This window comes from Pinus tabuliformis, chromosome 3_1 (genome assembly GCF_031772625.1).
Source record: "Pinus tabuliformis cultivar Carrire ecotype Pingquan chromosome 3_1, CPIR1, whole genome shotgun sequence".
Lineage (NCBI taxonomy): Eukaryota > Viridiplantae > Streptophyta > Pinopsida > Pinales > Pinaceae > Pinus > Pinus tabuliformis.
This window is the reverse complement of record NC_142301.1, coordinates 460218847-460228189: the sequence shown is the minus strand read 5'-3', so window position 1 is coordinate 460228189 and position 9343 is coordinate 460218847.

The window sequence follows — 9343 nt, the reverse complement described above, 5'->3', positions numbered from 1 at the left end:
GGGGCATGTTAGGTCCCTATAATACTAGTGATTACCTCATTACTATTGTAGTTGTATCTCTTATTAATATTGTTGTGCCCCTATTGTCCCCATATTGTTATTACTGTGCCCCATAGAATCCCTCTATTATTATTTTTGTGTCTTTATATTATTATTGTTAGGTCGGCTCGATTATATTGTGACTCCTTAGACTCCTATATATAGAAAGGAGGTTTTGTCATTTGAATCATCCAAGAATTGTTCATTCATGTAATGTAAAGGAGGTTGCCCCCTCGAAGAGGTTGAATTCTAAGGCGTTGATCTATCTTTTCTATCTTTTTGTGAGCTAGTTTCATAACATGTTATCTGACTATGCAGGTTCTAATTATAGTGATTGGAGCTAGGATTGAAGCATTTAAGCCAAAGAAGGAGCAAAGCATACGACAGATTCTAGTTAGGCTTCATCCCATTATATATTGACTTTAAGGAAAACATTAGTGCCTTTGTATTTCTATTGTTCTAGGTCAGTCCACCAGGCCTAGGAAGATACTTATGTCCACATTCGTAGATTCTGCATAAGAAATTGGCGACCATAATGGGGAACATTGTATTCCCATGGTTGTCTCTTTGTCCATTATGCTTTTCTTACCTCTTCTCCGGACCATTATTGTCTTATTCAGTCAAGAACATACCTAGGAAGACATTTCATTGAGTCTCAATTGCAATCCTTGTGTCAAAACTTTGCATCCCTAGACCAATGCACCCTCTGGTCTTATGATAGAGCATTGCACCCCAACTGAGCCTTCTCTATGCCTATGTTGCATAGCAATAGTGCCTCCTTTGCACCTGCGTTGGCCCCTGTTCATGCACAAGTTTGTTTTTGCCTTGATTTTCTCTCTTATCAACCTTGTTCCAACTACTCTTCCTTGACTCTCTAAGTGTCTTGTGGTCCCTCTAGAGCCTCCATTTAGTTTTCTTTTGTTTTAATACATTTGGTAAGTATTTGTTCAAAGATTTTCCATTGTTATTATCATTAAGTTTTTTGGAAACTGATTTTGTTTGATCATTGAGTACTGAGATGAATTGATGTTCTAGTCATCGTTCTGAAAATCTTGTTTGAAATGATGATTAGACTTTGCATCTTATTTTCCTTCATATTCAAAAATTAAATGACTTGAAAAGAAAAATCTTTGCATTTGCATCTAGGGTATTTTGTGTGAAATTTGAATTCCCTAGTGTGAAATTGCGTGTTTGCTTTCATTTTCACAAAAAGAAATTCCCCCTCAATTACCGGTGGTGGGGGGTTGAATTGTGTATAAGTGTTAATCATCTCTCACTGACATCACCTTTTTGATAGGATTTTGTTTCGTTCTTTCTTTCTTCTTGTCAAATTCAGTTTGTATGCATAGATTGATTGTTGAATTTGAAAAGTCACTTTTAGATTACATTTAAAGTCTGTATGGGTTCTTTTTGTGAGTGATCAAGTTGCATCCATATGTTTCTTTGCATTTGAAACATTAAAAGAAAAGAAAAGAAAAGAAAAATCTCTTTGCATCGCATATAGTGCTTTGAATTGAACTGGAATAGTGAAATTGAAAGATCTAGTTAGGAAGCTCTTGTTTCCTACATATTTGATTGTTGCATCATTGTTTGCACCTCTTCCCTACACTAGATAGATTTCATTGAAAATAAAAAGAGTTATTTTTGTCATATTAGTTGCATCATAGGTGTATTCAGGTGACATCGAGTTTTGAGCCTTGAAACTAAAACCTAATTCAAGATCAACTCTAAAATTCACATCAATTAACCTAAGGAGAATTTGAAACTTAATGACACACATAGAGGTCTAGGTTAGAGACGTGTTTCGACGTCTTTACATGTAGGAGCTGTCATCTTTTTCCAACATTGCATTCTGGGGGTGATATCTTGTTCCACGCACATGAGTGTATAGGATCATTATCCATGTACCTTTGGGTATATTGAATGGCGCTTCACGCACGTAAATTATATGGGAACACTCTCATCAAACGATTACGCATTAGAGAACACTACTACGGACTACACTTCCATGTACCGTTGAGTATATTTTGGAAGTCCACCCTAGGTTTCTATCCATCCATAGTTAACCGAGTTGACCACCTTGTATATTATGATACAACAAACACAACATTTGGGGAGATTTCCTGCACGAACGTTAATTCCTTGGTTCTCTAAAGTGTAGATTGCAGCTCATGGTTGCTTGGTAAACCTTTTGCCTAGTTTACCCCTTTGTTTTATTTTGTGCCTTTAATTTCTAAAATTAATTAATTGACGACGAAACAACATCCTATTCATGGAAACACTCCTTAGTAGATCTTAGGTTGAGATTAATGGCAATGGTTCCCCAGTCCACCAATCAAGGAAACCCCTCTAACAGGAATCCTAGTCATTTTCCTCCTTTTAGAAATATTGGTGCTTCTTATATGGCAACGTTTTCCATTCCAGGATTTACCATTTGTTTTCCAATTTGGTTGTTTTAGACCACTATGGTTCTGAATGTCCAAACTGCACCTCAACCAAGTTCTCCTCCACCTGAAAAATATCAACCTCAAGTTGACCCTTCGCCTTCTTCACTTGTTGTTTCTTCAACCCTTTTTTCCTCATTTCCTAGTGAAAGTCTTGATTCTAGTTGTTGTCGCTCCCAGAGATAGTCTTGGATTGATTACAAGACCAGTGCTTGGGCACATCTAGATTTTGAGTGTCTCAAATGATTCTCAATGAAATGGAGACCTCACATATATTTTACATATATATATAAAGGGTTGGTTCATTCATCCAAAGGTATAAGACATGTATTTCTGGTACTTCTTCACATATGCAGTTCACATAAATATATGCACAAAATAGTGGAGGCCAAGTAGTTCAAGGACTTATAGTTTAATAAGCTTTTGTAGAGAAAATGAGAGAGGATAAGGAGAAAGAGCAACTCATCACATAGAGCTTAAAGCTTCAAGAATTCTACACTTAACACATAGAGCTTGAGGCATTAAGAATTTCTATACTTGTTTGAGTTATAGGTAGATATAATGGATAAAAGAGGGATTGAATGCTATGATTCATGTAGCGCAAATTTAAAGATATAATTTCAATAATCCATACATGCACATGCATTAACAATGTCGATACAAATGAATCTATGAGAAAGTTACAGGCACATGCATTAACATATCGATACAAATGAATCTGTGAGGAAGTTTGAAATATTTCTAGTAGCTATGATTGCATGAATTCAGAGAAGAAACATGAACATAATGGGTTTTAACAGAGGGATAACATACTGTAATACTAGAAGAGGTAATCACCACCATTTGCTTGATATTATGAAAGATCTGTATTATAAGGTTATACACTCTGAAAATAACATATAGAGTTTTCTTTAGGATTTCTGAACCTTTGTGAAGTGTTGCTTCCCCCTATTTATTTAGAGAGGGGGAGCGTTGAACATTCATTACATCAAAATATCTTCGGTCAAGTCTCAGCTGTCAGGTTGACTAGCTGTCTCAACCAGGGATGGCTTTGTGGCCCAAAAACATTACAAAATATTAACTGCCTCATTGAATGGCCATACACTACAGGAATACAAAACAAGTCAATAAATCAAATGAGAATGCCAATAAAATATCTTCATGCCCATCCCTGTGATCGCTACTGCTTCAAGTTGTAGTTTGCTCATGGTATGGCCTCATGTGTTACCCATCCGACTCATGTTGCTTCTGCCTTTACTACTTGAACCATTCATCTTTTAAAGCTATGAGTGGATGCTATCAGTTTCATGTTGCAGTAGTGAAGAAGAGGATCCCAAGGTGGTACTTCGTCTTCCTTCAATATGGGGGCACCATGCTAGGTAATCAAGTTCTCCTGGGGCACTGAGTCCTTGTTTATTTCTATCTGTGTCGACCCTGTTTCCATGTCACAAAGGGCCTTTCTGGATCAACCCATGCCAGGTTTGAATGCTCTATCTCCCTTATTAAATGTCACAGTTGCCGACCCACCACACCTTTAAAGTTCTGCAGAGTACTATCAGTGCCCTGATATGCCTAGGGATGCATTTATGGTGTAATATGGAGTACTTTCTAGTGCTGGCCCTTATCACTAATTCATTATGAAACATGAGAGTTCTGATCCCCTTTAAGCACCTTTGCTTCGACCCCTTTTTGTAATTCTCTTCATATGACTGGGGTCTAGAACTAGGTGCTTAGCCTTAAGGCACTAGAGCCTTTAGACTCTTGTCCGAGGTCTTTTTCCTTTGTTACTTGGAATCCTGCATACCAGCAATTTATAACACTCTACCTTTGGCATTTCCCCTTGACACTTGCGATCACCGATTTGCGGGATCGGGCCCACCCAGGATATCGCAATCGCACTGCGGGAGAGTGTGTTGAGGACGAGTGGTTTTCGGAGGGGGGCATGAGTGGTAAGTGGTAAGTGAAGGGGGGGGTGCAAAATGATATGAGAGGGACACGTAGCAGAGGGGCCTAGCGGGGAAACTGCTTTTCAGACACCCCCCCGCTGATAAAGGGAAACATGGCAAGCGGGCCGAAAAGGCCTAGGAGTCATTGATCTGGGCGGGGTCAATTTGGGTTGTCCAGAGATGGTGGGTGTCAAATGAGCATGTGACCTTTAAAAGGAACAGACCCAACATCTTTTTAAATCCATTATATAAAATATCGCGTCTGGGGAGTTTCCGCATATCGCAATCGCAAGCCGGAAGGGACTTCGGTGGAGGAGGGACTTTGCTTTGTGCGATCAAAAATTACGAGGTTGATGATGTCATCAGTGCCATGTGGCACCTCTTGAGTGGTGAACAATGTAAACTTTGAAACAGGAACTATAAACTCAAAACGGGAACTCTAGCCAAAAAAACCCTGTAAAAACATCAAAAACAGTGCTAAAAACGAAAAGTGTTGATGCTGGAATAACACCTTTTTTTTTTCTAGGGTAAATTTTCAACATGTTTTAAAAATGGCGGTGAAAACCAATTTTTTGTGCAAAAATTGTTCAGAAAACACTCTCAAAATGAAAGTGTTGGTGTTCGAATAACACTTTTTTTCAATGGCAAAAATTTCAACATTTCGAAATAATGGCGTAAAAGATTTTATCATGACCCCGAAAAATATTAAAATTTCAAAAGAATAATGAAAACATAAATTAAAACAAAAAAAAAAAAAAAAAAAAAAAAAAAAAAATTAAAAAAAATAACAAGAATTAAATTAAAATATATACTAAAAAAAAAAAAAAAAAAAATGTTATAAAAAACCCAAAAGTAACCTATAAAAAATAAGAATTAAAAAACTTAAAAATTATAAACAAGTAAATAGTAAGAAAAACATATTAAAATAATAATAATAATTATCTTGTAAACCATTAAAAAAAAATTTCAAGTTGTTTTATTTTCTTTTTTTTTTAAATGTTGATTACTTAAAAAAACGAATATAAAAATATATAAAAAAATGTTAAAAAAGAAAATTATCTCATAAACCATAAAAGAATTTGGAAAAAAAAAAGGAGAAAAAAAAAATAATAATATATATATATATATATATATATATATATATAAAAGTAAAAATAGAAAAATTTAAAAAAAAATTAACAAAAACTAGAAAAATAAAAATAAAAATTAAAAACAAACTAGATTAAAAAGAAATAGAAAATTAACAAAAAAAAAAATTAAAAACTAGTAAAATTAATATTAAAAACATTTTAAAAAACTAAAAAATAAAAAATAAACTCAAATTTAAAAAAAACAAAAAATGAAAATTTTAAAAGTATATATCTTTAAAAAAAAAAAAAATTAAAAAAATGTGTATTTTTGATTTAATAAAAAAAAGGAATTATTAAGCCCTAGCTCTTTTATTTAAAAACAAAAAAAAAAAAAATCAAAAATTTTAAACGTTTTTTTTAAATATATATATATATTAAATAACAATTGTTTTTTAAACAAATTTTGTTTTTTATTTAAAAAAAAAAATTAAATTATTTTTTTAAACCATTTTTTTTCTATTTAAGAAAAAACAATTAACAATTTTTTTTTAAATGTTTAAAAAAATTTGTTAATTGTTTTTTTTAAATAAAATAAATATTGTTTCAAAAAATATTTTTTATAAATAAAAAACAAAATTTGTTTAAAAAATATTTGTTAATTGTTATATTTTTTAATGCTTCAAAAAATAATTTATTTATTTCTTTAAAAAAATAAAAAAATAAATAATAATTGTTTAAAAAACAATTGTAAATTATTGTTGAATTGAGACTTCTATGATCCATAACAGTTATGAGAAGAGCGTCGGCGTAAATCACATATAGAAAGACCTTTGTCGACGCGTTTCGAACCAGCAAGTGTGGCTCATCGTGAGGACAAGTTGAAGAAATAGATCCAGCTTTGCATGTTAAATAGTCTGAGCAGGGCCTCCAATGGCTATCTAGATCAACGGCTAGCTTTGACTTAGGGACATTCAAAAAGTCAAATTGATCATTAAAAGGAAGATGACCATACCTATATATAAATATATAATTATATAAATGAAATAATTTTAGAAGGTGTTTACGTTATTAATTAGTTAAAAATGTATAATTTAATAATTAAAAACTTTAATTAAATGTGAATTAGTTAAATTGAAGACCTAACTTTTGTATAAAATATAAATAGGGTAAATGTAAGATGATAGTTAAATAAAACAAATAAATAAATAAATAATAATAATAATAATAATAAGCAAATAAATACATAATAGTAATAATAATATATCTTCGTTAATTAAAATATATATAAAATTAAAAATAATATATATAAATTAGTTAAAAAAAAATAACAAAATAAAAATACTAATAATAATACAAATAAGAAAATAAACAATGATAATATATATTTGTTAATAAATAAATCAATTATAATAATATATAAAAATTAGTTACGAAAAAATTAATAAAATACAAAATAAATAAATAATAATAATAATAATATATATTCGTTAATAGATAAATAAATAAATAAAAATATATATTAAGATATATATAATAACAATATATATAAATTAGTTATTAAAAAAATTAATAATAATAAAATAAATAAATAATAATAATAAGTAAAAAAAATTGTTAGGATTATAAATACCGATATTAATCAGGGAAAAAGGAGCGACTCAAAATAAAAATAAGCAAATAAATATATAATAATAATAGTAATATATATTTGTTAATAGATCAATAAATTAATATATATATATATATATATATATATATATATATTATAATAATAATAAAAATAAATTAGTTACGAAAAAATAATAAAATAAATAATAATAATAAAAAAATAGTAGAGTTTAGGCTTCTGTGATCCATATCAAGTTTACAAAGGATTTTTCGGCGAAGATCACATGAGACATCATTTGTCGACGCGTTTCGAACCATCCAGTGTGGTTCATCGATGATGAACCACACTGGATGGTTCGAAACACGTCGACAAATGATGTCTCATGTGATCTTCGCCGAAAAATCCTTTGTAAATAAAAAAATAAGTAAATAAATATTGTTATGATTATAAATACCAATATCAATCAGGGAAAAGGAGTGACTCAAAATAAAAGGAGAAGGACCGGACAGAGTCCAGAGCAAGAAGGATAAACCCTAGGAGACAGGAAGGCTCCAAGGGGAACGACGAAAGCGAAAAAGATGAAAGAGGGGGGGGGGAGAAGACTAAGATGAAAGGGCAGGGATCCAACATCTACTGATCTTCCAGCCGTCATCTCTATTGAGATTGTTAGGCCTTCTTTCGATCTCAATAGCTTCCCTGAGTTTACGATGATGGAACTGGGCAATTTTGGCAACAACCTTAGCCTCCTCAATACAAACCTGATGCTTGGTCTTAGCCACATCTCCTTGATGTCTTCGTTGAGAATGGATATAGTAGGCGCCTAGGTCAGAAGGCTTTCCTTAAAGCATCTAGAAATGCAGTTATGAGGAAAGAACCTAAGGAGCGCCGGCTAGGTGTCCATCTTCCCTATGTCCAAGGAACCACAGACAAGATTGCTCGGATCCTTAAGAGGTATGATATTCCCTCTTCATTTAGACCCCTCAGCACAATTCGTAATTCCCTCCGATCGGTAAGAGATCTCGTTAACCCCAAGGACATGAAGGGTGTCTACTTGATCCCTTGTTTGTGTGGGACCCCCTACATCGGGGAAACAGGGCGCTCCATCCATCAAAGGATCAGCGAACATGCAGCTGACCTAAGACATGGGAGAACCAAGTCTTCAGCGTTAGCAAAACATGTGGCTAAGACCAAGCATCATGTTTGTATTGAGGAGGCTAAGGTTGTTGCCAAATTGCCCAGTTCCATCATCGTAAACTCAGGGAAGCTATTGAGATCGAAAGAAGGCATAACAATCTCAATAGAGATGACGGCTGGAAGATCAATAGATGATGGATCCCTGCCCTTTCATCTTAGTCTTCCACCCCCCCCCCCCCCCCCTCTTTCATCTTTTTCGCTTTCGTCGTTCCCCTTGGAGCCTTCCTGTCTCCTAGGGTTTATCCTTCTTGCTCTGGACTCTGTCCGGTCCTTCTCCTTTTATTTTGAGTCGCTCCTTTTCCCTGATTGATATTGGTATTTATAATCATAACAAAATTTATTTACTTATTTTATTATTATTATTATTTTTTGGTAACTAATTTATTTTTATTATTTTATATATATATATATATATATATATATATATATATATATAAATTAATATATATTTTCATTTATTGATTTATTGATGTATTAACAAATATGTATTACTATTATTAATATATATTTTTTTGCTTATTTTTATTTTGAGTCGCTACTTTTTCCCTGATTATTATCGGTATTTATAATCCTAACAATTTTTTTTTACTTATTTTTATTTTTATTATTATTTATTTATTTTATTATTATTAATTTTTTTGTTTTTTAAGTAACTAATTTATATATATATTGTTATTATATATATCTTAATATATATTTTAATTTATTTATTTATCTATTAACGAATATATTATTATTATTATTATTTATTTTTATTATTATTATTATTTATTTATTTTTATATTTTATTAATTTTTTCGTAACTAATTTTTATATATTATTATAATTGATTTATTTATTAACAAATATATATTATCATTGTTTATTTTCTTATTTGTATTATTATTAGTATTTTTATTTTGTTATTTCTTTCGTAACTAATATATATATAGTATTTTTAATTTTATATATATTTTAATTAACGAAGATATATTATTATTATTATTATTTTTTAGACAAAGGTCGGTTGCTATGTATTAATCTAAAAAAAGAAGGCAGTTT